The sequence below is a fragment of the Nansenia antarctica genome (assembly GCF_963989245.1).
Source record: "Nansenia antarctica genome assembly, chromosome: 19".
Classification (NCBI taxonomy): Eukaryota; Metazoa; Chordata; class Actinopteri; order Argentiniformes; family Microstomatidae; genus Nansenia; species Nansenia antarctica.
Window position 1 is genome coordinate 4,264,326 of NC_137692.1, and position 26,729 is coordinate 4,291,054.

Genomic DNA, 26,729 nt, shown 5'->3' on the forward strand with positions numbered 1-26,729 from the left:
TTTGTATATAAGGAGGAGGACCTTAAAATCAACCCTACATGTTACTGGCAGCCAGTGCAGAGTAGCTAGGACCGGAGTTATGTGTTCTCTCCTCTTGGTTCTAGTTAGAAGTCGAGCTGCAGAGTTTTGAATGAGCTGAAGTCTTGCAGTCGTTTTTTTTAGGAAGGCCAGTAAAAAGTGTGTTACAGTAATCGAGCCGGCTTGAGACAAAGGCATGAATCAGTTTTTCAGCATCTTTTTGGTTTATAAGTGGTCTTACTTTAGCAATGTTTCTAAGGTGAAAGAATGATGTTTTCGTCACCTTGTTAATATGGGACTTGAAGCTTAGGTCTGAGTCGAAAATAACACCTAGACTTGTAACATTAGGTTTAATCAATGATGTCAGTTTCCCTAGATTATTAAGCAGCATATCACTCTTTGCTTTAGGGCCGATCAGTAGGACTTCAGTTTTGTCCTCGTTTAACTTCAAGAAGTTATTGCTCATCCATTTATTTATTGCTAGAAGACAGTTCGTAATGGAGTCTATAGCTGAAGTATCATTTGGTTCGGCAGAAATATACAGTTGCGTGTCATCGGCATAGCTGTGGAAACATACGCTGTGCTCTCTAATGATGTCCCCGAGTGGTAACATGTATAGTGAGAATAGTAGTGGACCAAGGCAGCTCCCTTGTGCGACTCCGAAATCGCTGTCATATTTCTCAGACACATGATCTCCAAGCTTGACATAGAACTTTCTCCCTGTAATGTATGTTCTGAACCAATTTAACACGCTGCCAGAAAGACCAACTAACTCTTCGAGACGATTGATTAGGATATCATGGTCGATCGTATCGAACGCTGCACTTAGATCTAATAGGACGAGAATTGAGACCTTATTAGCATCAGAGTTTAGTCTGAGATCACTCACTATTTTAGTAAGAGCAGTTTCAGTGCTGTGGTATGTTCTAAAACCTGATTGAAATTCCTCCATGACATTATTTTCTTTCAGAAAGGAGTTTATTTGTAGTGAAACTTCCTTCTCAAGTATCTTACTAGGCGGAAGTTGAGAAGGAAGTTGGATATCGGTCTGTAGTTTTTCAGTGCATCGGCGTCGAGGTTGGGTTTCTTTAATAGCGTTCTTACAACAGCTGTTTTGTAGGCATCTGGGAAGATGCCTGTTTGAAGCGACGTATTTATGATCTTCAGCACATGATTTGAGACACTATCAAACACCCGCTTGAAGAATGCTGTTGGTATAGGGTCAAGGCAGGAGGTGGAGGAATTAGATTTAGAGACTGTGTTACAGAGGTCCAGTAGTGTGATACAGGTGAATTCACTCATAGTTGCTGCTTTTGTTTTCCTGAGGTCGACTATGTTTGCGTCAGGGGTGATGCTGGCTCTAATAGATGTTATTTTATTATTAAAGAACAGTGCAAGCTCTTCACATTTTGTTGCTGACGGCTGCGGAGGGGGGGGGGGGGCAGTGTTGATTAGCTTGTCAATAGTAGAGAATAACACTCTAGAGTTACTAGCGTTTTCTGTAATAATCATGGAGAAGTAATCCTTTCTAGCAAGGCGTATTGTTTTGTTGTAGGCAGTCATCGTGTCTTTATAAATATCACAGTTGACTGTGAGCCTAGTCTTCCTCCATTTTCTTTCAGCTGCCCGACATTTCCTCTTGCTGTCATTAACACTGGTATTGCTCAACCAAGGGGAGATTTTATCAGTTGCCCGCTTCCTAACCTTTAGGGGTGCAGCAATATCTAACGTAGTTGATAGTGTACTGTGTAAATTTAGGGCCATCTCATGTAGAGAGAATTCGTCGCTGCATGGCTCAATTGATCTCATAATGTTAGAAAACTGTGTTTCAGCATTGGTGTCTAAGAGTCTTTTTTGAACTACCGTTTGTATTCTAGTCTTTGTTAAGATTAGCTTAGTATCAAAAAACACACAGTAATGGTCAGAGATAGCAGGCATTAGGGATGTCCCGATCCGATACTGAGATCGGATATCGACCCGATATTGGTCCTGAATGCTGGATCGGAGATCGCACCAGAAAAAAAAAGGCTCCGATCCGCGTGCCCGTTCCGGCGTGTCACTCAAGTGACGACAACAGTAGTCGCCAGTGGTCACGTGCATGACAGTTGGCTAGTAGCTTTGTGAGAGTCATGTCAGCAGTGTGGGAATACTTCAGTCTTAAAGATGAAAAAAGTCCATCAGCAGAATGCAAGATTTGCAAAATAACAGTTTCGAGGGGTGGCAGCGATGCTAATCGGTATAACACCACTAATGTAATTAAACATTTAAAAAAACACCATGTGGAACAGCACCAGGCCTACCTGCAAGCGTCTGCTGCAAAGAAAAAGCCCCTGAAACAGCAGACATTGCTACAGTCAATGCAGAGGCGAGAGAAACTCCCCCCAGACAGCAAAATTGCAAAAGCAATAACGGAGAAATTGGTTCGGTTTATTGTGCTCGACGACCAACCACTTTCGGTGGTAGAGAATGTGGGGTTTCAGAGTTTAATTGAACACCTAGAGCCGCGTTATACTTTGCCCAGTCGGCATTATATAACCGAAAATGCCATCCCGAAAATGCACAATGAAGTGTGTGAGTTCCTCACCAAACTATTGGAGAATGTCGATGCTATTAGCTTCACAACGGACATTTGGAGCTCAGACGTGTGTCCAATGTCGTTGTTGAGTCTCACAGCACACTGGATAGACTCTGATTTTACTTTCAAGAAAGCGGTGCTGCATGCCCGTGAGTTCCGTGGCTCACACACTGGGGATTCCATTAAGGCAGCCATGGAGGAGATGCTGCTCGAATGGAAAATTAACAAAAGCAAAGTCCATGTCGTTTTAAGAGACAATGCTAAAAATATGAAGAAGGGCATGGACCAACTTGGAGTGGCGAGTCTGGGATGCTTTGCGCACACTATGCAGCTTATTGTGCATGAGGGACTGTTGTCGCAGCGCAGCGTGAGTGACGCACTGGCTAACGGGCGGAAAATGGTAGGCCATTTCAAGCACTCGCCTTTGGCATATTCACGGCTGCAGGACTTACAACTAGAACTTCATATGCCGCCTAAGCGTCTGCAGCAGGACGTTCAGACTCGGTGGAACAGCACCCACTACATGATTGAAAGCCTCATCGCGCAGAAACGGTCACTCTCTGCGTATGTGGCTGAACATGACCTGCCAGCGACGCTAACAGCAAACCAGTAGGGGCTGTTGGAGCGGACTGTCACGGTGTTGGCCCCTTTCGAGGAGATGACAAGAGAGGTGAGTGCCTCATCGGCATCACTAGCTGATGTCATCCCCATCGTGTGTGTCCTGAGACGTGTCCTCAGTCGGGAAAACGACACTGACCAGGGGATTAAAACGATGAAAAGCACCCTCCTTGACGCACTCAACAGGCGTTTTGACAACTTGGAGTCTGAACCGTTATACTCGGTTGCAACCCTGCTTGATCCACGGTCCAAAGACAGGTAAGGGAATTTCTGTTAACTTTATTTAGCCTAATCTGATTCAACGTTGTGTGTGTGTGTGTGTGTGTGTGTGTGTGTGTGTGTGTGTGTGTGTGTGACAAGTAACTTGATTACGGAAATTATTTGACTAATATTAGCTATTTTATTATACAGGTACTTCACAAATGCAGACAGTGTGAGGCTTGCAAAGACAGCACTAATGGCAGAGGTATGTATTGCAGAGGTATTGTATGGCAGGTGTAGTGCTGAGGCACAAACATGTACATTTCAAGCCTGCAAACTGTGACACTTTAAATAATGTGAAACAATACTATTGTGCAATATGACAACCCTAGTCGTCTATCTGTACAGTATAGTACAGTGGATAGTGTACATAGCCTTTATTTATGTAAACCAGCTCCTTCCCTTCTTGTGATTTTTTTTTAAAAGTGTTTTTTTTTCCCAGTAGAGTGCAGTTGCTATTCCTAAAATGGATTTTCTATTTCTCTCTTGTCTGTTTTTATTATGTTTTATTCCCCAATTTTGTAAACTGATTCACTTACTTTAGACAAATGTAGTAAGTCACTTTGGATAAAAGTGTTTACATGTGGCTGTCCTGTAGTCCAGGACTGGGTTAGATTGGGGATAACGGTGTTTACATGTGGCTGTCCTGTAGTCTAGGACTGGGTTAGATTGGGGATAACGGTGTTTACATGTGGCTGTCCTGTAGTCCAGGACTGGGTTAGATTGGGGAACTAGCCCTGATATATCAACCCCACACAGCGGGAGAGAGCAGGACTGTCAGACGATGCAGGTACTGACTGACTCACACTGCACTGGCAGCATTGGTTTTACAACAGTGCAATGACCCTCACCAATAACAAAGACTTACCATCCATCTCACTGTCTTTCATCTCCACTCTTCCTCTGTCCTCTTGATTCACCATCACTCCCTCCTCCCTCCTTTGGTCTCCTCCATCCTCTTCTTTCACCATCACACCATTCTCCTCTCCATCCTCTTCCTCCAGCTTCACTGCCACCATCTCTGGACCCCACTGTGGGCTTTTCACCATCACTCCCTCCTCCCTCCTTTGGTCTCCTCCATCCTCTTCTTTCACCATCACACCATTCTCCTCTACATCCTCTTCCTCCAGCTTCACTGCCACCATCTCTGGACCCCACTGTGGGCTTTTCACCATCACTCCCTCCTCCCTCCTTTGGTCTCCTCCATCCTCTTCTTTCACCATCACACCATTCTCCTCTACATCCTCTTCCTCCAGCTTCACTGCCACCATCTCTGGACCCCACTGTGGGCTTTTCACGGCTGGAGAACCATGGCCAGATCTGGGGGACTCGGTGCATTCTGGTTCATACATGGTTACCATGGTTACATGAGCTGAAGAGGACCTGCGGCTGGAAACACTGGAGGCAGAAACAACGCAGGTCGATTAGACATGACAGACAAACAGTTCACTGAACTCCCATCTAGACTGACAGGACACGTCCTGCAAATGCAATAATAATATTACTGATTGCATTTGCTGTAATTTAAGGGTCTGGAAAGTAAACATTAAATGGTTCCAAATGTATTTTGTGTCCAGGAAAAATGTTAACACATAATAAACTATGAAAATAATCTTCTAGTTAGGCTCTACTTCCTGGTCAGACAGTTCTGAGGCTGTGTGGGCGTGGCCTTTGTACGCTTGACTGGCAGCTCCCTTCCAAGCCAGCTTGCTGCCTTATCATACATGACATTCATCTGTTAGACGTGCTTATAGTTCTGCCCTTTAACTACCAACTGTTTAATTACCAACTGTTTAATTACCAACTGCCCTTTAATTACCAACTGTTTAATAATCTACTGCCCTTTAATTACCTACTGTTTAATTACCAACTGTTTAATTACCAACTGTTTAATTACCTACTGCCCTTTAACTACCAACTGTTTAATTACCAACTGCCCTTTAATAACTGTTAAGCTGCTGTTGAAATGTGTAAATACTAGGGGTGTAACGGATCACCTAACTCACGGATCGGATCGTGTCACGGTTTTTGAGTCACGGATCGGATCATTTTTCGGGTCAACACAAAACATTTTTGTTTTTATAATAACTGCTTTTTCCTTGAATTCTGTAAAAACACCACTTTTACTATGTGACAAAAACCAACAACATTCAAGATGTCAAAACTGGTAATATATATATATATACATACATATACATATATATATAATATATATAACATATTCTACACTCAAACATTACATAATTATACTGAAATACACTCAATTTAAATGATAGGAGAGAGGGAGGAGGCGCCTGGTTGCAGCAGTGAATCACTGGGCTCTTTAAAGCAGATGAATAAACATGTTTTATGCCACTTTTAACTAAATAATAAAGTGAACCCTTATTTTGAACATGGTATGAAAAAAATGCCTACATTATCAGAAGTTGTCGAGCTACCTTTTTCGTGCCTCCCGTCATAGTTGACAGAGAAGCCAAAGTGCTCCCATACATGGGATTTAAATGACGAGGGAGGCATTGAGTTCTTCTCCGCCGAACAACGTAACATGATACACTTGGGCCGCGTTCGTAAATTTGCTTTGAGAGCGCCGGAGCGCACACTGGGTCCGACGTCATAAAGGGACCAAGTAATTTGATTGGACAAGAGGCGTTCCTTGAACGCTGATCAGATTCCAGAGCGGATTTACGAACGCAGCCTTGTTGTTGTGGATTCCCAGCTTCACGTGTAGCGAGCAAACAACGGATTCTTTTTCTTTCGCATTATCAACCTATCATTGCGCTTTAGAGTGAAACAAAGCCCGCAACTGTCGCGTCTATCTTTTCATGGCAACTCTACATTGTGATTTACAAGAGATATTAAGTAAGATTATTACTTGTTAACATTTTGCAATTGATCCGCGGTACACATGCGTTCCGAACCGTGGAGGGCGATCCGAACGGATCACGGAATTTCCGTGATCCGTTACACCCCTAGTAAATACTGAGCTAATACAATTACAAATGGACTTATGCACCTGCAGTATGACTCATCATATCAATTCAATGACCACCATTAGCATACTGTACACCTGGCACCCTATGGTGAATTATTGAACAGGATACTTGTGGACAGGATCCACAGCATGTGTCAGGGTTAGCAGCATGTGTTAGCGTTAGCAGCATGTGTTAGCGTTAGCAGCATGTGTTAGGGGTTAGCAGCATGTGTTAGGGGTTAGCAGCACGTGTTAGCGTTAGCAGCATGTGTGACTTACTGATTAGTTGTGGCACAACGGTGTTGGTCTGGTCTTCTCATTCGCTGCTGTATTTTCACAATATCCGCCGTGTTTAGTTTCTTCCCACACTGGACGTAGCACTGGCGCATGTCCTCATGACCACAACTATGTTTCCTTTGCTCAGAGGTTTGCCCTGCCGCTGTCCTTCTCTGCTGCTCCTGTAATCCAATCACTGAGCTGCTCTTGTGACCACCTGACTCAGGATGTGATTGGTCAGCTCTAGCGCGGCCTGTGGTTGGCCTTTGCTGAGAGGAATTCCTACCATAGCACTCTTCGATCTTGACCTCCTGACCTTCAGTCTTGACCTCTGAACTGCCGTTACTGTCACTATCCATGTCATTACTGTCACTATCCATGTCATTCGCTGCTTCAGAGAGGTGACACCCTGACGCAGATCTGCTGAGCATCTCATCTTTGGCCTTTTGGTTTTTGATAAAGTCCCGTAGAAAGCTGTCCCACGGTGTGTCGTACTCTTCTTTAATGTTGGGAGAGTGATGGTCCCTGTGGGTGGGAGGTGGTGCTGGTGGTGGTGGCTGGAGCCTAATAAGATTGTCCTTCCGGTGGTTCTGTCCTTCTGCCTCTGCATCAGGGGACCCAAGGTGTGTCCTCTGGCTCTCTGACACTGAGTAAGCAGAAGCCTCCATCTCTCTGCCCAGATGGACAGTTCACAGTGCAGGGAATCCTACCAACACAGATGATCAAAATATTAAAACAGAGTGACGAAATGTAATCAAAACATTGAACATTTATTTTTCCAGAATTGGAAAACAGTAGCCAAGCTACAGTTAGGTCCATTTGGACTCTTTGACAGAACTGTTGTTATTTTAGTTGTTTACCAAAACATATTCAAGTTATAGTCATAGAATGAATATGGCCTTAAAGTGCAGACTGTCAAACACCCTCTTTAATTTGAGGGTATCCAGATCCAAGTTGGAGGAATGGTTTAGATGTTACAGCTCTTTAATACGTGGCACCCTCCTTTTCAAAGAACCAAAAGCAACTGGCCCAATGACGTGACGTGATGTCCAAACCCCTTTATAAAAAAACGTTTATTTAATCTATTAATCTCTGTTTATTAAATGATATGAAAATGTTTTGAGGGTGTAGCATAGCCTAGTGTTACTGACATGCTGGACATACCCTCACTGCCTTACAAAGGTCAAGAGCTATTAGACTCTTTACTCACAACATGTCATACCGGATAACTGGCATGGGGAAATGTTAGAAATGAAATAAAACCTAAAACCTCTCTAACCCTAACCCATATATTTAAATATAACAAACAATATGACGTCATAATAATTTGATTGTTATGCTTTGAAGCATTCTGTCCTAAACTGCCAGTCAGCCAATGTCATCCGGGATAACAAGCAGTCTGGAGCAATTTGATGACATGTTATCAGGCAGGACGTTACACAATGATGACATGTTATCAGACAGGACGTTACACAATGACGACATGTTATCAGACAGGACGTTACACAATGATGACATGTTATCAGACAGGACGTTACACAATGATGACATGTTCGCCTTGCGAATCAAGACAAACCAGGTTCACTTTATTTCCTTTATGGTGTTGTTACCTTGTTAACTTGTTTGGAACAGATCACGAGTAGAACCTCTGAGTTCTCAGACTATTTATCAAACAAAGGAACAGTTACAAGAGCAGCTGCTGCTGGTGGTGAGGGCTGGCTGAGGTGAAGAGAGCCTCACCCCCTGGCTCCACTCCCCTATTTGTAAACAATGATGTGTAAATACAGTTTCAAATAATATCCCATCACCTTTACTGTAGAAAAGCCCAAGGTGCGAAAACTAGCATGTAACTAGGATGATCCACATGATGTCATTAGGTTATAGGTCACATGATGTCATTTCAGGTTATAGGTCACATGATGTCACTTCAGGTTATAGGTCAGGGGGTAGGGCTCAGAACACAAGAAGCCATTTTGAGATGACCACTAGGGCTTTCACACCGGCAAAGAACCGTGCCGGTTCGCGTTCGCAAACCAAGTCTGGAACCGGCCGGCGCGTTCAGACCGAAGCTCAATTGGTTCGGAACCTGAAAAGTTGGTTCGCAGCGGGCACCAAAAAATAGTGGTTCTCAAGCGCGAACCAAAACGTAGAACAGTCACGTCGTCAGTGGGTGTGTCATATTCTAGGCTGCAGAGACCAGCAAGGAGGAAGTAGACAAAATCTAATCTAATCCATATCTAATCATTAGTGATCAAAAACAATATCAAAAGTGTCATTATTCTCTTTATCTTCCTCACATGCTCAGCAAACACACACACACACGCGCGCGGACATGCGCGAACGCGAATTTCGTAAGCCATTTCTATTCCAGTAACGGAGCAGCTGATTAGTAAAAGAACGCATATAGAAAGTGTCTTTTGTTTTGTTTCACAGAAAATAGTGTTTATTTCAGATACTGTAGTGGAAGATATTATCCTCTTTTCCAGTAAAGTAGCCGCCATCTAGTTGTGAAATGTTTGTTTATCCCGCGCCTACATCACCCAGCGTTGATGACGCGGATGGTTCAGGTTACACTGGTATGAACACGGGCTCGTTCGCCAGACAGCACCAAGGTTCGGAGGTTTCCGAACGCGAACGCGAACCGGCACGGTTCTTTGCCGGTGTGAAAGCCCTACACATGGCTTTAACAAAGGGTCGTAAACCCTCCCCTCCCCTAGCCCCCATAGTCAGGAGGGTCGTAAACCCTACCCTCCCCTACCCTAGCCCCCATAGTCAGGAGGGTCGTAAACCCTACCCTCCCCTAGCCCCCATAGTCAGGAGGGTCGTAAACCCTACCCTCCCCTAGCCCCCATAGTCAGGAGGGGGACCTTATAGCAAAAGGCAAACTATACAGTTTATACGGTTTATGTGTGCCAAAATCTACTACAATGGCGCTACGTGAGGACACAGGATTTCTAGACGTTATTTGCGTTGATGGCCTACCATAGTGGAGAAGCGCCATCAGTAGCTCCGTGTGCTCGTCCAGACCAGGCGACACGGACATAAACTGATAACAAGTTCCGCCAACATTATATAGTGTTATATATATAACAACATCATATAGTGTTGTACAGTATATCTCAAAAGTGAGTACACCCTTTAGATTTTTGCAAATATTCTGTCATATCCTTTCAGGGGATAACACTATCTTAATGAAACTTTGATATAACTTAAAGTAGTCAGTGTGCTGCTTGAATAACAGTATAGATTTATTGTCCATTGATCAGAGTGTAAATTCAACAGCTTCAGAGCGTGTTGTTGGTGGTATAATGGTACATGTGTGAACCCATTGAGGCTTTAACAGAGGAATATAGAGCCTAGGGATGCTCCGATTTATCGGCCACCGATTTAAATCGGCCGATTTCACTCCAAATGAATCGATCGGTGATCGGCAAAAATGGCCGATCGCAAAAACCGTTTTTTTTTTCCCCTGGGGAAGACAGATAACTGAACAGAAAACATAGGAGGACGTAACAGTATGTAAACCATGAAGGCCACGTTTATGATGTCTTTTATACAGCCATATCGACTGACTTGGGCTTCAGGCCCTAACTGGGTGATAGGCCAGACCTTTACTATGCCATAAAAATGGGTCTGCGTTTGCTTGGTGCCTAATGGATCAAAACTTTTGTCTAAAAAGCAAAAGATATGTAGGCTATCCAGTCAGTAGGCCTACAGTTATGTATTTTTTTTTAAATCGGTATCGGTATCGGTTGATCTTGAGGAAAAAAATCGGTGATCGGTATCGGCCCCAAAAATCCAGATCGGAGCATCCCTAATTTACAAACAAAATAACTTTAAGATATAAAACAGTCGTAGTAGTAGTGCAACAGCAAGTAAATATTTACAAACAAAATAACTTTAAGATATAAAACCGTACAAGTAGTGCAACAAACATTTACAAGTAAACATTTACAAACATACACAGCATGCGTGTTTGTTTTTCCGCGATAGTGAAAAGCTGCCACGCCATTGGTTGAGAGCAGCTGCTCTGGGCCAATAGCGTTCCAGCAGAGGAGCATGCCTGGGCATGTCTGTGTTAGGAAGGCTGTGTCAGGCTACTATAGCAGACAAGCTGAGAAAAACGCAACGTGCTGCGTTTGAACAAGAGTTTGGTATCGGGTGTTATTATTTGTTAGTACTCACCGATACCGATACCAGCATTTTTGTGCGTATCGGTGGCCATGCCTCGGAACAACACTAATTCTGACAGATATTGCGATTGGGATATAATTTGCGATTAATTTAAAGAGGTTTTTGTAAAGTGCGGCCATATCTCCAGCTAGGAAGGTCATATCAACGTGCAGTTTGTTTGTACGTCTTCAGGGGACTTAGGAGCACAAATTGGCTCCCGTCTCTAGCACCCCCACAGCCCGAGTTACGAGTGAAAGAACTACATGAAACTTACGTTGGGTTGCTTTAAAGTCAAGCTTCAGTTTAAGATTCACTGTGTAATAGATTTAAATGTGATGGAGCATTACTAACCTGACTCAGATGGTTTGTTTCACCCAACCATCTAGGAGAGCTCCATTGGAAGCTGTTCGAAAAAGGGCAGGTACTTTCAAAAATACTTGGCATTGGATGAATCTGTCTATCATGGGCCTTTCTACAAACAAGGTTATTCAAGTATGGCTCAGGAGCAGAATCTAAATATTGCACATACTGCAATCAAGTTAAATAAAGTGATAATAAAAATGTACAGTAAAGAATAATAGGTCCTTTCTGTAAACATTGAAATAGATAAAGCAGGAAAGTATACCGTTTGCAGGCAACTCTTCAACTCAAAGTCGTAATGTATGAAGTGCACGGTGAGACTGAGATACGGCTCGGTCGTCCTGCCCGACAGATCGGTTGTTGTTGTTGCATAGTACTCGACATTTTTCAGCTCCGTCTCAAGTATCTTCCTACATTCCGCATACATTTCTGGGATGGCCACATGGCTAAAGTACGTGCGGGATGGAATAACATTATCTTTTATCCAGCGTTTGGATGAGGTTTTTTTAACCCTTCGTTGCTCCGTGTTAATAGACACCATGTCTTTAGCGAGGTAGTGCGTGATGGAATTGATTATTTCACGATGCCTTTCGTGACTGAGCCCTTTTCATACGGCGTAACAGCCGCAAACGACTCTAAAACACTAGGTTGCTTAACGTTAGACCGGGCTACGGGACTTTCACTTAACTCTCAGTTTCTGACCGTACACTCGTCATAGAGCTGCCTGTGGTACTTTTTCAAGTGCTGATACAGGTTTGCGGTGTTGCCTCTGGATGTAGCGATTGTTCCACGGCAGGTTGTGCGCAACACCTGCTGTTGTTGCAAATCTGTCGTCCTAAACCCAAAATACAACAGAAGTGCTGTTTTTGAAGCGATTTATCCACACCATTAATGTTGCTAGCTATTGAAACGTCTTCACAGATTCACACGTGGGCGTTTCACGTGCAGTGTTGTTGGGCGTGTGCGTTCATTGACGTTGAGTCAGACGCGCTGTATAACGTATCCCAAATCGCAGGCTTTGCGATTTGCTAATCGCATCATCTCAAATCGCGATTTCGATTTAAAATCGATTAATCGTGCAGCCCTACTCTCATGTAGGCCTACTTCGTATTGATGAGCTGATAATCTTTCAGTGTGTGTGTGAGTGTGTGTGTGTGTGTGTGTGTGTGTGTGTGTGTGTGTATGTATGTGACTGTCAGTCACAAGTTTATATTCTACGAATGTTGTTTTTGATTGATTGATTGTACTTTATTGTCCCCGAGGGGACATTTGTCTTGGGCATGGTACTTTCATGCTTCAAGTGCAACAGTGACGATACATACAACATACAGTAGACAAAGTAAACAACAGGACAGCAACAAACATTGAGTGACATTGGCAGCAGTTTCCACCTGGACATGGCATCATTTGGTATAAATATATATTGCACATAACCCTTCAGGTGGTGTTTTCGAATATTGCACATGGCCCTTCAAGTGGTGTCTAAGATAAAGTGCAGGTGCTGGTGATCATGTCCTAATCATCGTTTCTGCTTGAGAGAATTGATTAGTTTAATGGAGAATGGGACAAATGATAGTTTTAAGAGCTTATAGTTACATCTTGGCATGCGAAGCCTTCTACCTAGGGGGAGAACTTCGTATTCTGTGGAGAGCGGATGTTGGGGGTCTGCGATTATCTTGTTAGCCTTGTCCAGGACAGCTTTTTCATATAGTTTATTTAGGATCACATAGTCTCTTTCACCTACAATTTTCATAGCTGTTTTGTGAATGCTGACTAGTCTGTTTTTTTGTTGTACAGTTAAGTTGCCAAACCACACAATTATTCCATATCTGATTACACTTTCAACAATGGACTGATAGAAAATTCTCATGATCTGCTTTCTCACCCCATAAAGTCTGAGTCGCCTCAGGTGATAAAGCCTCTGCTGTAGTTTGTTACATAAGCTGTCTAAGTGTGTATTCCAGCAGAGATGGTTGTCTAATTGAATACCTAAGTACTTGTAAGAGGGCACCTGGATGATTGTTTGGTCTTTAACGACCACAGGCTCATGGTCAGTTACCTGCCTTGGGTCTAACACAACCTCCTGAGTTTTGGTGGGGTTTAAGATGAGATGGTTGCTGTCGCACCATTTAGTGAATATATTAATCTCATCATGGAGCACCGAGGGGTCTGTATCTTTATCAAGGAGACTTAGAATTGCAGTGTCGTCAGCATATTTTATAATATGGTTGCTTGGGTGTTCAGTGCTGTATGCGCGTTCCCGGTTCTGTGTGTACTCTTGTGTATTTCATATTCAATGAGCTGATTATCTTTGTGTGTGTGTGTGTGTGTGTGTGTGTGTGTGTGTATGTCTTGGGCGTATCTGTCAGTCACATTCAGTGCTATATGCGGGTTCCCCATGTTCTGCTGCAGCTGTAGCGTCAGGATATGTTGGTATTTGATCACCTTATATAAAACATCGCTGCTCTGCATTAATGGCGTGCATGCGGAAAAGTGCGTCAGTGACCACCCCGCCAATCAAAAGTACCGATTTAAGTACCGTTTCGGTACCGGTACCGTTTTTAAAGTATCGATTTGGCACCGGTATCGAATAAAACCCAAACGGTACCCAACCCTACTCCTCACCCCCCTGCCTTCTCACCCATGGCATCTCACCCCCCTGGTTCCTCACCCCCCTGGTTCCCATCCTAACCCCTGGCTCCTCACCTTCACAGCTACACTACTGCTGCTGATTCTCAGGGTGTGGAAGGCAACGTGACAGGGACAGGTGGGAGAAGCCACCAGAGACACCATAGACCAGGGGTAGTGGTGGTCTAGTGGATAGTGAGTTGGACTTGTGATCAGAAGGTTGTGAGTTCAAATCCCGCCTGAAACCACACCACTACTAGTGTGCCCTTGAGTAAGGCACTTAGCCCTCAGTTACTCCAGGGGGAATGTCCCTGTAATTTGTAATTGTAAGTAGGGATGCTCCGATCTGGATTTTTGAGGCCGATACCGATCACCGATTTTTTTCCTCAAGATCAACCGATACCGATTTTTTTTTTAATACATAACTGTAGGCCTACTGACTGGATAGCCTACATATTTTTTGCTTTTTAGACAAAAGTTTTGATCCATTAGGCACCAAGCAAACGCAGACCCATTTTTATGGCATAGTAAAAGTCTGGCCTATCACCCAGTTAGGGCCTGAAGCCCAAGTCAGTCGATATGGCTGTATAAAAGACATCATAAACGTGGCCTTCATGGTTTACATACTGTTACGTCCTCCTATGTTTTCTGTTCAGTTATCTGTCTTCCCCAGGGGAAAAAAAAAAAAAAAAAGATCGGTTTTTGGGATCGGCCATTTTTGCCGATCACCGATCGAGTCATTTGGAGTGAAATCGGCCGATTTAAATCGGTGGCCGATAAATCGGAGCATCCCTATTGTAAATGTTCACTTGCTGTTGCACTACTACTACGACTGTTTTATATCTTAAAGTTATTTTGTTTGTAATTGTTTGCTTGCTGTTGCACTACTACTACGACTGTTTTATATCTTAAAGTTATTTTGTTTGTAAACGTTCACTTGCTGTTGCACTACTACTACGACTGTTTTATATCTTAAATGGATATTGCACTGATTGGCATCTGTGAGAGCCACATTTCAGGTTTTATAAGGGGTTGATTTTGTCACCATACCAGGTAGACAATAAAAAAAAGTTCTATGCATTCACTCTCTGTTGGTATTTTTTCCTGTTTTACAAAGGTTTTGAGCAGTGCCAGACTAAGTGTTAGCAATCATTTTACATCGAGGTGAGTATGCGGCTCAAGAAACATGTTTTTTTGTTTTGTTTTTTCAAACGCCGTGGTATCGGCAAGTACTGCACGGTCAGGTATCGGTATCAAAAAATGGTATCGGAACAACACTAGTCAGAATAATCGCAATTAGATTTTTTTCCCCAAATCGTGCAGCCCTACATGAGAGTACATGCACAAAACGGGCTAACGTTACTCATTAACTGTTTACACAACAGCGTCAGTCAAATCACAGTGTGACAGTCAGATGGAGCATTAGGTAAACAACCAACAGCAAGGTAATGCGTATTATCAGCTGAGAAAACCAACGTTTACCTTTGATGACATCGACATGAGCCCTGTTTACCCGTACCTCCGCCGTTCTGTTCGTGATGATTTTAGATTATTTTTGCACCGCGCATATTGCCCTGTAATAAGAGCATGCGACCACAGCTCCCTTGTGTCTCGTATTGTCCAAATGTTCCCTGAATTTTAGCTGCATGTTTTTCCAGCATGTAAATCCGTTGTCTATAAAAATTTGACTCCAATTATTTTCCCCTGCCAATATTGTGTCGTTGTTAAATCCAAATTTCCCGCTAAATTCAGACCAATTAAAAAACTGTTTTGCAAGTGCGTCGCCTCGCGCATGTTGAGAGCGATTCAGTCTCGATTACGTAAACTGAGTGAAACTTTAACAGGCGATGTCACGTGCGGTTGACTGTTGCATGTAACGTCCATTTCGGACACCAGGGGGTGAGAGAGGAACCGAAACGAGGAACCGAAATCTCCGTTGCAATTCGGTTCGGTAGGTACCGAATGTAAAGTACCGGTTTTCGGTACCCAACCCTAGTGAGGAGCCAGGGGGGTGTGATGCCATGGGTGAGGAGGCAGGGGGGTGAGAAGCCGGGGGGGTGAGGAGCCAGGGGGGTGAGGAGGCAGGGGTGAGAAGACAGAAGCCTGGGGTGAGGAGCCAGGGGGTGAGGAGCCAGGGGGGTGAGATGCCATGGGTGAGGAGGCAGGGGTGAGAAGACAACAACTTGGCTAGGAAGGCTGTTCCCTTAGCTGACTAGGAAGGCTGTTCCCTTAGCTGGCTAGGAAGGCTGTTCCCTTAGCTGGCTAGGAAGGCTGTTCCCTTAGCTGACTAGGAAGGCTGTTCCCTTAGCTGGCTAGGAAGGCTGTTCCCTTCGCTGGCTAGGAAGGCTGTTCCCTTCGCTGGCTAGGAAGGCTGTTCCCTTAGCTGGCTAGGAAGGCTGTTCCCTTAGCTGGCTAGGAAGGCTGTTCCTTTAGCTGGCTAGGAAGGCTGTTCCCTTAGCTGGCTAGGAAGGCTGTTCCCTTAGCTGGCTAGGAAGGCTGTTCCCTTAGCTGACTAGGAAGGCTGTTCCCTTAGCTGGCTAGGAAGGCTGTTCCCTTAGCTGACTAGGAAGGCTGTTCCCTTAGCTGGCTAGGAAGGCTGTTCCCTTAGCTGGCTAGGAAGGCTGTTCCCTTAGCTGGCTAGGAAGGCTGTTCCCTTAGCTGACTAGGAAGGCTGTTCCCTTAGCTGACTAGGAAGGCTGTTCCCTTAGCTGACTAGGAAGGCTGTTCCCTTCGCTGGCTAGGAAGGCTGTTCCCTTCGCTGGCTAGGAAGGCTGTTCCCTTAGCTGGCTAGGAAGGCTGTTCCCTTAGCTGGCTAGGAAGGCTGTTCCTTTAGCTGGCTAGGAAGGCTGTTCCCTTAGCTGGCTAGGAAGGCTGTTCCCTTAGCTGGCTAGGAAGGCTGTTCCCTTAGCTGGCTAGGAAGGCTGTTCCCTTCGCTGGCTAGGAAGGCTGTTCTCTTAGCTGGCTAGGAAGGCTGTTCCCTTAGCTGGCTAGGAAGGCTGTTCCCTTAGCTGGCTAGGAAGGCTGTTCCCTTAGCTGGCTAGGAAGGCTGTTCTCTTAGCTGACTAGGAAGGATGTTCCCTTAGCTGGCTAGGAAGGCTGTTCTCTTAGCTGACTAGGAAGGATGTTCCCTTAGCTGGCTAGGAAGGCTGTTCCCTTAGCTGGCTAGGAAGGCTGTTCCCTTAGCTGACTAGGAAGGCTGTTCCCTTAGCTGGCTAGGAAGGCTGTTCTCTTAGCTGACTAGGAAGGCTGTTCCCTTAGCTGGCTAGGAAGGCTGTTCTCTTAGCTGACTAGGAAGGCTGTTCCCTTAGCTGACTAGGAAGGCTGTTCCCTTAGCTGACTAGGAAGGCTGTTCCCTTAGCTGGCTAGGAAGGCTGTTCCCTTAGCTGGCTAGGAAGGCTGTTCTCTTAGCTGACTAGGAAGGCTGTTCCCTTAGCTGGCTAGGAAGGCTGTTCTCTTAGCTGACTAGGAAGGCTGTTCCCTTAGCTGGCTAGGAAGGCTGTTCCCTTAGCTGGCTAGGAAGGCTGTTCCCTTAGCTGGCTAGGAAGGCTGTTCCCTTAGCTGGCTAAGAAGGCTGTTCCCTTAGCTGACTAGGAAGGCTGTTCCCTTAGCTGGCTAGGAAGGCTGTTCCCTTAGCTGGCTAGGAAGGCTGTTCCCTTAGCTGGCTAGGAAGGCTGTTCCCTTAGCTGGCTAGGAAGGCTGTTCTCTTAGCTGGCTAGGAAGGCTGTTCCCTTAGCTGGCTAGGAAGGCTGTTCTCTTAGCTGACTAGGAAGGCTGTTCCCTTAGCTGGCTAGGAAGGCTGTTCCCTTAGCTGGCTAGGAAGGCTGTTCCCTTAGCTGGCTAGGAAGGCTGTTCCCTTAGCTGACTAGGAAGGCTGTTCCCTTAGCTGGCTAGGAAGGCTGTTCCCTTAGCTGGCTAGGAAGGCTGTTCCCTTAGCTGGCTAGGAAGGCTGTTCCCTTAGCTGGCTAGGAAGGCTGTTCCCTTAGCTGACTAGGAAGGCTGTTCTCTTAGCTGGCTAGGAAGGCTGTTCCCTTAGCTGGCTAGGAAGGCTGTTCCCTTAGCTGACTAGGAAGGCTGTTCTCTTAGCTGGCTAGGAAGGCTGTTCCCTTAGCTGGCTAGGAAGGCTGTTCCCTTAGCTGGCTAGGAAGGCTGTTCCCTTAGCTGGCTAGGAAGGCTGTTCTCTTAGCTGACTAGGAAGGCTGTTCCCTTAGCTGGCTAGGAAGGCTGTTCTCTTAGCTGACTAGGAAGGCTGTTCCCTTAGCTGGCTAGGAAGGCTGTTCCCTTAGCTGGCTAGGAAGGCTGTTCCCTTAGCTGGCTAGGAAGGCTGTTCCCCTAGCTGACTAGGAAGGCTGTTCCCTAAGCTGGCTAGGAAGGCTGTTCCCTTAACTGGCTAGGAAGGCTGTTCCCTTAGCTGGCTAGGAAGGCTGTTCCCTTAGCTGGCTAGGAAGGCTGTTCCCTTAGCTGGCTAGGAAGGCTGTTCCCTTAGCTGGCTAGGAAGGCTGTTCCCTTAGCTGGCTAGGAAGGCTGTTCCCTTAGCTGACTAGGAAGGCTGTTCCCTTAGCTGGCTAGGAAGGCTGTTCCCTTAGCTGGCTAGGAAGGCTGTTCCCTTAGCTGGCTAGGAAGGCTGTTCCCTTAGCTGGCTAGGAAGGCTGTTCCCTTAGCTGGCTAGGAAGGCTGTTCCCTTAGCTGGCTAGGAAGGCTGTTCCCTTAGCTGGCTAGGAAGGCTGTTCCCTTAGCTGGCTAGGAAGGCTGTTCCCTTAGCTGACTAGGAAGGCTGTTCTCTTAGCTGGCTAGGAAGGCTGTTCCCTTAGCTGGCTAGGAAGGCTGTTCCCTTAGCTGACTAGGAAGGCTGTTCTCTTAGCTGACTAGGAAGGCTGTTCTCTTAGCTGGCTAGGAAGGCTGTTCTCTTAGCTGACTAGGAAGGCTGTTCTCTTAGCTGACTAGGAAGGCTGTTCCCTTAGCTGGCTAGGAAGGCTGTTCCCTTAGCTGGCTAGGAAGGCTGTTCCCTTAGCTGACTAGGAAGGCTGTTCCCTTAGCTGGCTAGGAAGGCTGTTCTCTTAGCTGGCTATGAAGGCTGTTCCCTTAGCTGGCTAGGAAGGCTGTTCTCTTAGCTGACTAGGAAGGCTGTTCTCTTAGCTGACTAGGAAGGCTGTTCCCTTAGCTGGCTAGGAAGGCTGTTCCCTTAGCTGGCTAGGAAGGCTGTTCTCTTAGCTGACTAGGAAGGCTGTTCCCTTAGCTGGCTAGGAAGGCTGTTTTCTTAGCTGACTAGGAAGGCTGTTCCCTTGGCTGGCTAGGAAGGCTGTTCCCTTAGCTGGCTAGGAAGGCTGTTCCCTTAGCTGGCTAGGAAGGCTGTTCCCTTAGCTGGCTAGGAAGGCTGTTCCCTTAGCTGGCTAGGAAGGCTGTTCCCTTAGCTGACTAGGAAGGCTGTTCTCTTAGCTGACTAGGAAGGCTGTTCTCTTAGCTGACTAGGAAGGCTGTTCTCTTAGCTGGCTAGGAAGGCTGTTCCCTTAGCTGGCTAGGAAGGCTGTTCCCTTAGCTGACTAGGAAGGCTGTTCTCTTAGCTGGCTAGGAAGGCTGTTCCCTTAGCTGGCTAGGAAGGCTGTTCCCTTAGCTGGCTAGGAAGGCTGTTCCCTTAGCTGGCTAGGAAGGCTGTTCTCTTAGCTGACTAGGAAGGCTGTTCCCTTAGCTGGCTAGGAAGGCTGTTCTCTTAGCTGACTAGGAAGGCTGTTCCCTTAGCTGGCTAGGAAGGCTGTTCCCTTAGCTGGCTAGGAAGGCTGTTCCCTTAGCTGGCTAGGAAGGCTGTTCCCCTAGCTGACTAGGAAGGCTGTTCCCTAAGCTGGCTAGGAAGGCTGTTCCCTTAACTGGCTCGGAAGGCTGTTCCCTTAGCTGGCTAGGAAGGCTGTTCCCTTAGCTGGCTAGGAAGGCTGTTCCCTTAGCTGGCTAGGAAGGCTGTTCCCTTAGCTGGCTAGGAAGGCTGTTCCCTTAGCTGGCTAGGAAGGCTGTTCCCTTAGCTGACTAGGAAGGCTGTTCCCTTAGCTGGCTAGGAAGGCTGTTCCCTTAGCTGGCTAGGAAGGCTGTTCCCTTAGCTGGCTAGGAAGGCTGTTCCCTTAGCTGGCTAGGAAGGCTGTTCCCTTAGCTGGCTAGGAAGGCTGTTCCCTTAGCTGGCTAGGAAGGCTGTTCCCTTAGCTGACTAGGAAGGCTGTTCTCTTAGCTGGCTAGGAAGGCTGTTCCCTTAGCTGGCTAGGAAGGCTGTTCCCTTAGCTGACTAGGAAGGCTGTTCTCTTAGCTGACTAGGAAGGCTGTTCTCTTAGCTGGCTAGGAAGGCTGTTCTCTTAGCTGACTAGGAAGGCTGTTCTCTTAGCTGACTAGGAAGGCTGTTCCCTTAGCTGGCTAGGAAGGCTGTTCCCTTAGCTGGCTAGGAAGGCTGTTCCCTTAGCTGACTAGGAAGGCTGTTCCCTTAGCTGGCTAGGAAGGCTGTTCTCTTAGCTGGCTATGAAGGCTGTTCCCTTAGCTGGCTAGGAAGGCTGTTCTCTTAGCTGACTAGGAAGGCTGTTCTCTTAGCTGACTAGGAAGGCTGTTCCCTTAGCTGGCTAGGAAGGCTGTTCCCTTAGCTGGCTAGGAAGGCTGTTCTCTTAGCTGACTAGGAAGGCTGTTCCCTTAGCTGGCTAGGAAGGCTGTTTTCTTAGCTGACTAGGAAGGCTGTTCCCTTGGCTGGCTAGGAAGGCTGTTCCCTTAGCTGGCTAGGAAGGCTGTTCCCTTAGCTGGCTAGGAAGGCTGTTCCCTTAGCTGGCTAGGAAGGCTGTTCCCTTAGCTGGCTAGGAAGGCTGTTCCCTTAGCTGACTAGGAAGGCTGTTCTCTTAGCTGACTAGGAAGGCTGTTCTCTTAGCTGACTAGGAAGGCTGTTCTCTTAGCTGGCTAGGAAGGCTGTTCTCTTAGCTGACTAGGAAGGCTGTTCTCTTAGCTGACTAGGAAGGCTGTTCCCTTAGCTGGCTAGGAAGGCTGTTCCCTTAGCTGACTAGGAAGGCTGTTCCCTTAGCTGGCTAGGAAGGCTGTTCTCTTAGCTGGCTAGGAAGGCTGTTTCCTTAGCTGGCTAGGAAGGCTGTTCTCTTAGCTGGCTAGGAAGGCTGTTCTCTTAGCTGACTAGGAAGGCTGTTCCCTTAGCTGACTAGGAAGGCTGTTCCCTTAGCTGGCTAGGAAGGCTGTTCCCTTAGCTGGCTAGGAAGGCTGTTCTCTTAGCTGGCTAGGAAGGCTGTTCCCTTAGCTGGCTAGGAAGGCTGTTCTCTTAGCTGACTAGGAAGGCTGTTCCCTTAGCTGGCTAGGAAGACTGTTCCCTTAGCTGGCTAGGAAGGCTGTTCCCTTAGCTGGCTAGGAAGGCTGTTCCCTTAGCTGACTAGGAAGGCTGTTCCCTTAGCTGGCTAGGAAGACTGTTCCCTTAGCTGGCTAGGAAGGATGTTCCCTTAGCTGGCTAGGAAGGCTGTTCCCTTAGCTGGCTAGGAAGGCTGTTCCCTTAGGTGACTAGGAAGGCTGTTCCCTTAGCTGGCTAGGAAGGCTGTTCCCTTAGCTGGCTAGGAAGGCTGTTCCCTTAGCTAAATAGGAAGGCTGTTCCCTTAGCTGGCTAGGAAGGCTGTTCCCTTAGCTGGCTAGGAAGGCTGTTCCCTTAGCTGGCTAGGAAGGCTGTTCCCTTAGCTGACTAGGAAGGCTGTTCTCTTAGCTGGCTAGGAAGGCTGTTCCCTTAGCTGGCTAGGAAGGCTGTTCCCTTAGCTGACTAGGAAGGCTGTTCCCTTAGCTGGCTAGGAAGGCTGTTCTCTTAGCTGACCAGGAAGGCTGTTCTCTTAGCTGGCTAGGAAGGCTGTTCCCTTAGCTGGCTAGGAAGGCTGTTCCCTTAGCTGACTAGGAAGGCTGTTCCCTTAGCTGAGTTTTTCCACGAGCGAAGCAGCAGTGTTCTTCGGCATTCCTAATATCGCTGTCGGTATGAGTTAGCGGTTATCTATCCATCTCGTCGTTGATACTGTCTTTATCTAGAAGCTGGGTCTCTGCTAGCACAAGCAACGCCTATAGAATACAGAGATACCAGCTTCGTGGGTCCCTGCCGCCGGTCAGCTAGGTGGCTAGCTGCGCTTATCAGTTGCTGACAAATGTTTGGCTGCGTTCGTACATTCGCTCAGAGATCGCCGGAGTGCACACTGGGTGCACCGTCATAGAGCGCCCGAGTAATTTGATTGGATGAGAGGCATTCCGCGAGCGCTGTTCAGATTTCCAAAGCGAATTTACGAACGCAGCCAAAACGAAGCCAGCAAGCTAGAAATGTAGCCGGCTAGCATAGCCTGCTAGTTAGCTCGTTGGCTGTTTTTATTTTTTAACAAATAAAAAAGCGTAATCGACCGCATGCACACACGACTACACATACCGTCAAGTATGTGAGGGGATGACTTGGAGATCGTCTAAATGTTTTATTCCATGTGTTGAGTTGTTCTTCTCCGCCGGCCCGTTCCTTTCTTTATCACCGGTCCGCCGCCGCCGGGTTGTGTGCAACTTCCGGCTTCGCACGCGCGTTGCGCAGTCCTGAGACGGGAAGGGACGCGGGGACGCGCACAGTCGTATCTGGTTCTATAAATGGTCCAGCTTCAAAACGTTATTTATTTTTTCCTTAGAATTATAATATATCATATTATACTATAGAATGATCATAGGGTTGATCACATGGTTGATGATCACAGGGTTTTCCAACCCTGTACCAGTGGTAAATTAGTCCACAACCCCCTTCCTCTCATGGTAAATTGCTTCCATGTTCTAAGAATGTTGCATACATCCTAAATATTCAATTTGATGTCATAATGCACTCAAGCAGACATTATACATTGCAGTTAATGGAAGTTCTAGATTGCACAGCAAAATTCTAGAATGATTTGCAGAAATATTTTACTCCTGAACATTAGTGTCTACCTTTAGTCTACCTGACGCCAGAGGTCAAATCTGAAGTGGTTCCACGTCTAAAAATGAAGTTTACAGTCTATAGAAACACTGTAGAAAGTTTCATGCTTTAGTCATAAAATGCACAATTGTTATGCCTATCAGCCTCACTACAAATGCAACTTACAGAGAAGCCACCCTTCTCTGCCCTCTCCCGCTCACTTGGCTTAATTCAGCTGCTATAATTGAGCCACTGTAGCCAAGTCAATATTGTCTATTATATAAGTCTACATATACTATTATTTATTATGCTATTTTATTTGTGTTGTGAATTTCCCCAAAATGAGAATGAGATTATTGGTTCCTACCTCGTTACAGTTTTTCTCAATTGCTTTGGTGCATTTCTCTGATCAGAATTGAAATTCTCATAACTGTTAGTTCAACCTCCACAACATTTAGTCATTTGTGCACATCATAGTAGCAGTTTCTCATTCCTTCCAACAAATTGCAAATGCTTTGGACATGCATCAATTGCTGTCATACAATTCTCTGCTGTTTTATAACATTATCATTTGCTTATGTCATGTCAGTCAAAATTAACTATACTTTTGGATGCTGAATAGTCATTCCCTATAAAACTTATAGTCCTCATTTCATTGCTTGAGTCATTACATACAAAAATGTTGAACAAGTTGTCAAAATCTGTCAAGCAAATTCTATACATTTCTTTATCATTTTTTCCTGAAAAAACTATTTCTCTCAGCTTTCACTGATGAGGAGGAGTGTGTGAAGCATTGATTGTAACCAATGTTAAGCCACTTCTCCACAGTCACTCAGAGCTGAGTCCCATGAACCCTCAATTGGCAAGCATAATGAACCGAGCAGGACATAGTGTGTACCATTTTGACAATACTGTGACACAGAAATAGAAGGTCAGCATCGTGGAAGAGGGGCGAGGATGCGGGGAGGAAGGGGAAGGGGACAAAACAGGGGAAGAGGAAGAAGAGGCCAAGTACATAGGCAGATTCCTGATGAAATGAGGGCTACAATTGTGGACCATGTTGTCAATCACGGCCTCACAATGGCTGAGGCTGGCCGAAGGGTGCAGCCAAATGTTGGGAGAACCATTGTAAATTCAATTATTCAAACATTTCTTCGGGAGAACAGGTGTGTATATTGGACAGTAATTCAGCACTAAATCTGCACTGCACTACTGTCATTGTGTCATACATGAAGCTTACAGTGGGACAAGAACTTGTCACTTTTTACATTTTACATTTAGACTTACATATAGACTTACTGTACAGACTTACATATAGACTTACATATAGATTTACTGTACTGTAGTGTAAAGTAGTGTTACAGTAAAGATTTGCCATATTTACAGTATGGTACTGTACTGCAGCATTTTACAAGTGGGAAGCACTGTTATTGTACACTACAGTAATATGGGTTAAAGCAGTATATCTCATGTTTACTGTACAGACAAGGCAAGACAACCTTGCAGAGGTGGAAAAGGGCCCCTTTTTACTCCACAACAAGAGGAAGCCATTTGTGCAATGGTGATTGCAAACAATGCCATAAGGTTGAGAGAGATACAAAGCGCTGTTATAGAGGATGACAATATCTTTGGGAATATTGAATCTGTTTCAATCGCTACAATTGACAGAGTGCTCAGGAGAAATGAAATGCGCATGAAACAATGTGCCATTTGAACGGAACAGCGACAGAGTGAAGGAGATCCGTCACCAGTATGTACAGGTAAAACATGTATGTGTTCTATGCATACTCTAATGTCCAGTGCTGTAAACTGGTTACTTTGTGTAGTGCCATGCAGTACACTTACATGACAATTCATACTGTACAATATGTTGTCCAAAATGCATTACGTTACACAGGAAAAGTTTTTATAGTTGTTTTCTCTCTCTCTATTCTGGGATAAAGTGTGTACTGGAGCTGGAGGCCAGGGAACCGCTGCACACATTCATATACGTTGATGAGGTGAGTTTCAATCTGGCAAAAGGTAGAAGGCGTGGAAGAAATCACATTGGACAGAGAGCAACCCTTGATGTCCCAGGCCAACGAGGAGGGACACAACATCTGCTGACTTTTTTAGACATTCTTTACAGGGACATAATCCCTGAGAATGAGAGGGGTCTAAATGGAGACCATCTGAACAAGTATGTTGTTGTATGGGATAATGTGCGTTTTCACCACTCAGATCTGGTCAGACAGTGGTTTGCAGCACATGAAAGGATGCTGGTGGAATATCTCCCTCCCTACTCCCCATTCCTGAATCCAATAGAGGAGTTTTTCTCTGCCTGGAGGTGGAAGGTATGACCTGCATCCACATACCCAAATGGCCTTGCTAGCAGAGGGTGGATTTGCCACTCAAGGAGATACTTTCCCCGCTGCATTGGCAGGGATGATATTCGCTGTGATGTCGATGAAAATATGTGGCCAGACAGACAGGAACGTCTGGATGTCAATAAATGATTTACAGTACTGTGTATGTTGTATGTTCCAATTCAGTTCCAATATGTACTGCAATATTGTTTACAGTTGTGCACAGCTCTACCCAAAGGGTGTTTCTTATGTTTGTGGTAAATACGTTTGTATTTTTCTTTTGCACAATGCTGTGAACAAATTAGAATTGCAAAGAGCATATGCAGTAAAAATGTGAAACATAACTATTCAGTGTCTTGTACTCATTTACCTCACTAAATACAGTAATGTGTAACCCACTGTAGATTTCAAATGGCTGTGCAAATAGTGTATAGTAAAAAACTGTAATTAAATGGCATACCTTTTTGTTTCACTTGGGGGCGTTATTACGGTGTCACGCATGGTCCAGCTTCAGAACGTTATTACGGTGTCACGCATGGTCCAGCTTCAGAACGTTATTACGGTGTCACGCATGGTCCAGCTTCAGAACGTTATTACGGTGTCACGCATGGTCCAGCTTCAGAACGTTATTACGGTGTCACGCAGGGTTCAGCTTCAGAACGTTATTACGGTGTAGAACGAGCTTCCTCTGTCGGCTGCAGATCAGAGCTGGACTAGGAGACCTGGTCTGGTAGCTGGGAGCTACAATGGCTAAACCAGCTTCTCTCTCTGACGTGTCCTGCCTGCTCAATGACACAGCCCTCTCTCTCTCTCTGTCTCTCTCTCTCTCTCTCCCCCTCTCTCTCTCTCTCTCTCTCTCTCTGTCTCTCTCTCTCTCTGTCTCTCTCTCTCTCTCTCCTTCTCTCTCTCTCTCTCTCTCTCTGGTGACTTTGGAATTAATAGCTCACCTTTTCCCCATCTTCCTGAGATTGTCCCGTTCCTATGGCGACCTCGCTAACCAAAAGGCAATCTCTCAACCCTGGTTCAATACGTTCCCCAAACAATCCGCTGCTGCACAAAGGAAACATGGCCTACTGATGTCTACTGATGTCACGGTGCATTGTGGGAGTAATCAGAGAGGTTGAACGTCCTTCCATTTTCATTCTTAGGAACATTGTAGAGTTAGAAAAAAGAAAAACACACAAAAAAATGTTTCATAATATTGTTATGTAGCTATTGCTAACACGTTTTACAATGACTGGTTATCCATCCCCCTCTCCTCTCCTCCTCAGATCCTCCACCCTCTATCCATCCCCCTCTCCTCTCCTCCTCAGACCTCTCCACCCCCTAACACCCTAACACCCTCTATCCACCCCCCTCTCCTCTCCTCTCCTCTCCTCCTTGATTGATTGATTGAAAACTTTATTAGAAGATTTGCAGAAGTAGGTACATGAAAGTACATATTACATACAAGGTCAACTAACAGGATAAAAACCCAAGAAAGCCACTGGCTTATTTCAATTGGGGTCCTTGTTCCCGTGTTCCTCAGACCTCTCCACCCCCTAACACCCTACACCCTCTATCCATCCCCCTCTCCTCTCCTCTCCTCTCCTCAGG